The following is a 6,896-nucleotide window of genomic DNA, read 5'->3' as shown; positions in this document are numbered from 1 at the left end:
TCAAGAAAAGCATAGCCAAATGGAGCGTCGGAACAGGAGTCTGAGTTATTGCATAGTGCTCAGCAAATGTACGTATAGAGTGTAGTGGTGAAAATAGACCTCACAGAATGAGTTTGTATGTCCAAGGGTGCTTGGAGTTACAAGATCACATTAGTTGTTGCTACCAGTCGGCTATCCACTTGGAAAGTCTTTGTTAGAGAGTGTAGACCCTTTTGATCTGCCTGCGATTGAGACAAATAATTTGGGAGTCTTTCTAAAAGGTTTAGTCCTGTCAAGATAGAAGGGGGGGCTCTCTTAAGGTGAGGTTTAGGGTGAAAGATTGGGAGGTGAACGGGTCGGTTACAGTAACTCCTCGCTTAAGGTTGTAGTTATGTTCCTGAAAAATGCGACTAAGCAAAACGATGTTAAGCGAATCCAATTTCCCCATAAGAATTAATGTAAATAGGAGGAGTTAGGTTCCAGGGAAATTTTTTTCACCAGACAAAAAACTATATATTATGTAGATATACACACAGTACACGTTTTAACAAACAATTTAATACTGTTCACAGCTATGATGATTGTGAAGCTTGGTTGAGGTGGTGAAGTTAGAGGGTGGAAGAGGAAGGGATGTTTCCCAGGGAATGCCTTGCTGCTAAATGATGAACTAGCACTCGGCTGAGCCCTCAAGGGTTAACACGTTGTTAATGTAGCCTCTCATCAAGGCAGCACAAACAGGAGGGAGGGGAGACAGCATAGCAGACAGAGACAGACACACACCTTGTGTGTGGGAGAGAGAGAGAGATGCACACTGCCCCTTTAAGTAAGCTGACCCACTTTTAAGTGCATTGTCTTTTTAAGTGGATCAGGAAGTTCAGACAGCAGCTGCTGCCCCTGGCTCTCTCTCTGTCCATGTCCCCTCCCTGCTCTATATGGAGAAGGGGTAAGTGGGGTGCAGGAGCAGGGGGAAAGAGGACACCCTGACATTACCCTTCCCCCATCCCTCCCTGTACAGCAAGCAGGAGTCTCTGGGAGCAGCTCCAAGGCAGAGGGCAGGAGCAGCACATGGCAGTGGGGGAAGGGACAGCTGAACAGTCGGCAATTGCTAGCCTGCTGGGTGGCTGCAGCACAGGGAACTTAGGGGAGCAGGGAACTGATAGGGGGGCTGCCGGTCCACCCTGGTTACAATTCAGGACCTCAACCACCCTGTCAAAATTAGTGCTTAAAGGTGGAAGGCTGCAAGGTTGAAGATTAAGTAGTGGATGGTTTTCTTCTCTGTCTCTTGCTTTGAGATTTGTACGATCTCTGGGAGCTGAAGAACTGGGCAGGACAGGATCTCTACACCATCCAGGATTTACTAAGCTTTCTCCTGTGGGCAGATATACAGATCCTGAGAGAATGCAAAGTAAACCCAGAGTCTTTCAGTGTGTTCAGAGATTTGTCCATCTTGTCAGGGACCAGTTTAATATAAATCAAAAGGGCGGTCTTCGACCGTATTTTGGACCTCCTTTGGAAATGCTGAGAGCTGGAGCCAGGAGGCCATCTTCATAATTACCGCTGTAGAAATCAGTATCAGCAGTGTCTGGGAGGCCTGAAGAGATTTTCAGGCAAACAGTTGGCCTTCTGCAATAATTGCCTTGAATTGCTCTCTCTTTCTGCTGGTAGATGCTCAATAAATGAGTTCAGCTTAGTCTAATTTGTATGATTGTAGTTTGCCATTAATGCCTGGTAGTTGGCAATTCTGAATTGTAAAGTAGCTGACAAATATGATTTTCTACCAAACAGGCCAAGATGCTTATGATCCTTGTGATAGGGCATGGATTTAGCTTGGTGATGCCTCCCATATTCGTTACACCAAAGAGTTAGGAGAGAGGAGAGTATAAAAAATTCTAATAGAACATAATATTTATTAGCCATTCTCTTGCGCATAGGCCAAATTGTGGCCAGAGTGTGCCACATAACAAGGCCCTAGTGAACTCTGCAAATGTTAACAGGCAGGGTAATGCAGGAAGATGAAGCTGTATGCAGAATGTCAAGCAGCTTATGATGTGATTCTTTAACCTCAAGAGGGATCTGCAAAAAATCTGCAATTCTCTTGATAAGGTCCTGAAACTGCTTGAAATCATCCAACAGGGATGGAGGAGGATGCATAACTGCTTCATCCAGGGATAAAGAAGAGATATTGGCTGATGGAGAAGTGTCTCCACCAACCCTAGCTTCCTGTTACTCAAAGGTATCTTCCTGAGGTTTTGGTCTTCCTGAGAGGGAAGGTGATGAAGGCTGTCTATCATCTGTGTGATGCATGGTGCTCAAGGCCCTAGAAAATTGCAGACCATAGGCTGCCACTAGGTCCCAGTATGGCGAAGGAGGTGACTCATATGGCATGGGTGGAGTCATCCATGGGTGTTCATACCAGGGAGATGGTGGTTCTGGCAGTCTCTCATGAGTGATACCAATCTCCTCAGACACATCTGGAAAAAAGCTTCTATAGGAATGGAGAGGAGAGCCTAGCACAAATATCTGGGAGATTGAGGCGAGATCTTCATCAGAATCCTTCTCTTCCAAATCACTCTGTAGCACCAAAAGAAACATGAGATGAAACCATCGGTACCGGACAAACACCCGGAGACCTGGAAGTCCTCAGTACCAGGAATATATCAGAGCTGAACAATGGTGAGTTGGGAGTCTTGGACACAGCAAGGTCTCGAGGAAAGCAAAACTCCTGCAGTGCCAAGTGTGTTGTCAGTACCATTTCCATGGCCTGCACCAAAGTGATAGTGGCTGAGGGAGTTAACAGAATCTCAACCGCTCCAAGGGGAGTGTAGATGGAACCAGAATGGGCTTCTTCAGTACTGAGTGAGACGAGAGAGTGCTCTTCTTGATGCCTCGCTCTGTTGATGGTACGGATGACCTCTTGGAACCTGGGACTTTACAATCTTTAGGTTTGACAGTGCCCTCAGACAGTGCCTCTCTGACTTGGTACCCATGAGGAACCAGCAGCCTCATGGGTACGAAGTCAGAGAGCAGTGGGTGCCAAAGTGCCTGGAGTCATCGGAGACTGACTTCTTTGAGGTGGATTCCTTCACCTGGAGAACTCCAGATACGGTCTTTGGGAGTCTTATGAGAGGAATCTTGGGTCTTTCTCTTAGTTGCCCTTGAAGAATGAAGTTTGGAGACAAATGCTGCAGCAGACTTATTCGGTATATGGTGGGAGAGGTTCCCTAGCCAGGGTCAGAGGCTAGGCACAGTAAGCTGTCCTTCATAAGAAGTCAAAGTTTGATCTCCCTGTTTTTTCTGGCTCTAGACTTTAATCCCAGACAGAAGTTGCACTTTTGGGAAATGAGATTCCCTGAGGCAACGGATGCACAGGAGAGTTCGTCACTCCCTGGATTTGCCTGCTGGCTAGGTTTGAAACCAGAAGAACTGGGCATGCCCTCCCAGTAGAGTAAAACTCCCAGAAGAGAAGAAACGATCTAAAAGGTATTAAGAAAGCTTGCACTTGCTTGTACTGATTTTTTTTAAGCTACTACAGCTGAAACTAGTATTTAGAACAACTATAATTAAGCACTAAAAGAGTTAAGGGGACATAGCTAAGATAAAACTCAGTAATGACAACTGCCAAGGCTCTGTCTCGGGCTGAGGTGGTTGAGAAGGAACAGAGGGCAGTTCACCCACACAGTGCTATATCACAACAGCACAGAGCACAAGACTTATAACATACATGCACAGGCTGAACAGATACTGCTATGAGAAATCTTCGATCAAAGGCACAGAAAGGGCAAGCACACCTAGAGCAGAGTATTCATAGGGACACCACTTGAAGAATTGCTAATTTCAGCTCTTTGGCAACAAATTTAACTTGTGGAAAGGTGACAATTTAAGCAGTCTCATACCTCTTTAAAGAATTGTATAGTGTTACAAGACAGTTTTTAGATAAGAAAGCAGCTTTCTCACCACAATTGATTAGTCTCTTATAGTTTATGGTATTTGCCTCTTATTCTCTAATTTTAATAGTTGACCCAGCTCCCAGCCACATATGACAGGAAAGTTTAGTGACGATAATGGATGTCATTATGAAACATTTCTAGTTTGGCTGCATTAGCTTTCTCACCACACAATAGGTAGATGTAGGTTTCTGCTACAGATATTGGTATACAGCAGTAGCAGGCATATTAAAGGCATTTTAGTTACTTAAGGTCATGATGCTGCAACTGGCTCCATGTGAGTGCCAGCTTGCTCCTGCACAAAGCCACTTTCAGAACAGGGGCCTAAGTCTTTAGCCAATTTACCCTTCAAGACTAAGTGTGAAATACACACCTTTTCACCCTAAGGCTCCAGTAACAAACACCCGGTTTGGAAAATTTCAGCCTGAACCATTTAAGTTTTGTAGAGAGATAAACAATTGACAGTAGGGTCTTATAATGGAAGATGTCAGGCCCTTACTATTGGCATTGCTATCTGTGCCATCTATATTGAATTTTGGCAATGCATACTTACGCACTTATGGCACAGCAAGTATAGTTTAATCCAGGGGTGACTGATTCTTCCTCAAAGTGGGGGAACCATGAGGTCCCACCCCCTCTGTGCCCCCACCCTTGCCCCTCCTCTTCCCCCTGAGGCCCCACCCTCCTGCCAAGCTGGAAGCGCGAGCTGGGCCAGAGAGCTTGGACCCCTCCACCTGCCTGGGGTGGGGGGCCCTCAAGAGCAGTGTTACATTACACTCCATATGTTTTATGGAAATATGTTTGTAAGTGTGAATATGATGCAACTGGAACATGCTTCATACAAAAGTTCTCTTGTACGGTATCATTACAAAGCTTATGATCTATCGAGTGTGTTCATCCTATTTGCATGTATTATTTCTATGTCTGGAGTTTGGAGAAGATATAAACTTGTGTTACTGATGTAAACATGTTAAGTGAAAGCTATTAAAGGTGCTTCAGAATCAATGAACTGTGAATGGGTTTGTTTACCTGCAAGCCTTCCTGTGTACGTGTCTTCCAGCTATTAGGTACTGAAGAAGGTCTTACAGTGACATGTGACCATGTCACCTGGTACTGGAATCCATCTTAAACCTGGTGCTTTTCCATTTAGAAGGAGGGGTGGGGATCCAGCGAGATAAAAGATTCCCGCCATGTGCCAAAGCTATAAAAGGGGGTAAAACAGAACAAAAGGGGCTGTCAGTCATGAGAAATCCCCTAGTTACCACCTGAGCTGTAACAAACAAGAATTGTACTGGGGAAAGGATTGGGCCCAGACTAGGAAGGAGTCTAGTCTGTAAAAGCTTATTTGGAACATCTGAGATTTACCTGTATTCAGTTTCTTAATGTTTTAGGCTTAGACTTGCATGTTTTGTTTTATTTTGCTTGGTAACTTACTTTGTTCTGTCTGTTATTACTTGAAGTCACTTAAATCCTACTCTTTATACTTAATAAAAGTATAAAGAGTGTTTATTGATTAACCCAGTCTGATTAATACGTGGGGGAGCAAATAGCTGTGCATATCTATCAATGTTATAGAGGGTGGTGTAGTGAGTCGGTGTGGCTCCCCTCCTGCCCAGAAGAGGGAGCCCACGTGCAGGCACCAGAGTGGGCGGGACCACCACCGCCTGTCCCCGCCCCCCGGAAGTCAAGGGGCGGGACAGGAAGTATAAAGGCCGGCCGCCAGAGCTCAGTCTGCGGCCAGCCACCACAGGGAGCAGACGTGCGGCCGGGAGCTCCCGGCCAGGAGACCGTAGAAGACCAAGGCCTAGACCCTAGCTGGCCTGAGCTACCGCGGGCCCGCTACGAGGAGGAGCCGCCGGAGCCCGTTCACGCCCGCTACTGGGAGAATCCCTGGGAACCGCACCCCACTAACCCTGAGGGTGAGACTGGACCCGAACCCCTTCGCCCCTGCTGTTATCCAGAGGAGCCGCCTGAGGACCACTGGCCGGACTTCCCAGCAGAGCTACCAGACTTGCCGCCGAGCCCGGGCAGAGAGGAGCCCATGCAGGTGGACTGGCCCGATCCCGGCGCTACGAACGAGGTAGGCTGTGAGGGGGATCACGGAAGTAGCCCGGGGGTAGCCGACCCCGGTCCGGCTGCAACTGAGTGTGAGCCTATGTCAGTGTGTTGCGGTCTGGATACCCCACTGACCAGCAGCGGCAGCAACCGCTGTTAGGGCCCTGGGCTGGAACGCAGTGGAGTGGGTGGGCCTGCGTTCCCCCCTGCCACCCTCCGCTCACGGGTGGCAGGCTTCCCCCTCACCCAACGCTCGGCTACAGAAGGCCGAGGCGTACCTTATCTGAACTATTTGCTCGCTCAGCCCCTGCAACAAGGGCCTGAGCCTACTGTGTTTGCCCCGCCCTGATCCAGGGCCTGGGCTTTGAACTATTTGCTTGCTCAGCCCCTGTAACAAGGGCCTGAGCCTACTGTGTTTGCCCCGCCCTGATCCAGGGCCTGGGCTTTGAACTAGTTGCTCGCTCAGCCCCTGCAAACAAGGGCCTGAGCCTACTGTGTTTGCCCCGCCCTGATCCAGGGCCTGGGCTCTGAACTATTTGCTCGCTCAGCCCTGCAACAAGGGCCTGAGCCTACTGTTTGCCCCGCCCTGATCCAGGGCCTGGGCTTTGAACTATTTGCTCGCTCAGCCCCTGCAACAAGGGCCTGAGCCTACTGTGTTTGCCCCGCCCTGATCCAGGGCCTGGGCTTTGAACTATTTGCCTGCTCAGCTCCCTGCAACCAAGGGCCTGAGCTACCTGTGTTTGCCCCGCCCTGATCCAGGGCCTGGGCTTTAAACTGCTTGCGGACTCCGCTCCCTGCAAACAAGGGCCTGAGCTAACTTTGTCTGCCCCGCCCTGACCCAGGGCCTGGGCTCTGAACTGTCTGCTTGCTCAGCCCCTGCAACCAAGGGCCTGAGCTAACTGTGTTTGCCCCGCCCTG

Source organism: Chrysemys picta, chromosome 11 (assembly GCF_011386835.1).
Source record: "Chrysemys picta bellii isolate R12L10 chromosome 11, ASM1138683v2, whole genome shotgun sequence".
Classification (NCBI taxonomy): domain Eukaryota; kingdom Metazoa; phylum Chordata; order Testudines; family Emydidae; genus Chrysemys; species Chrysemys picta.
This window is presented reverse-complemented; position numbering follows the sequence as displayed.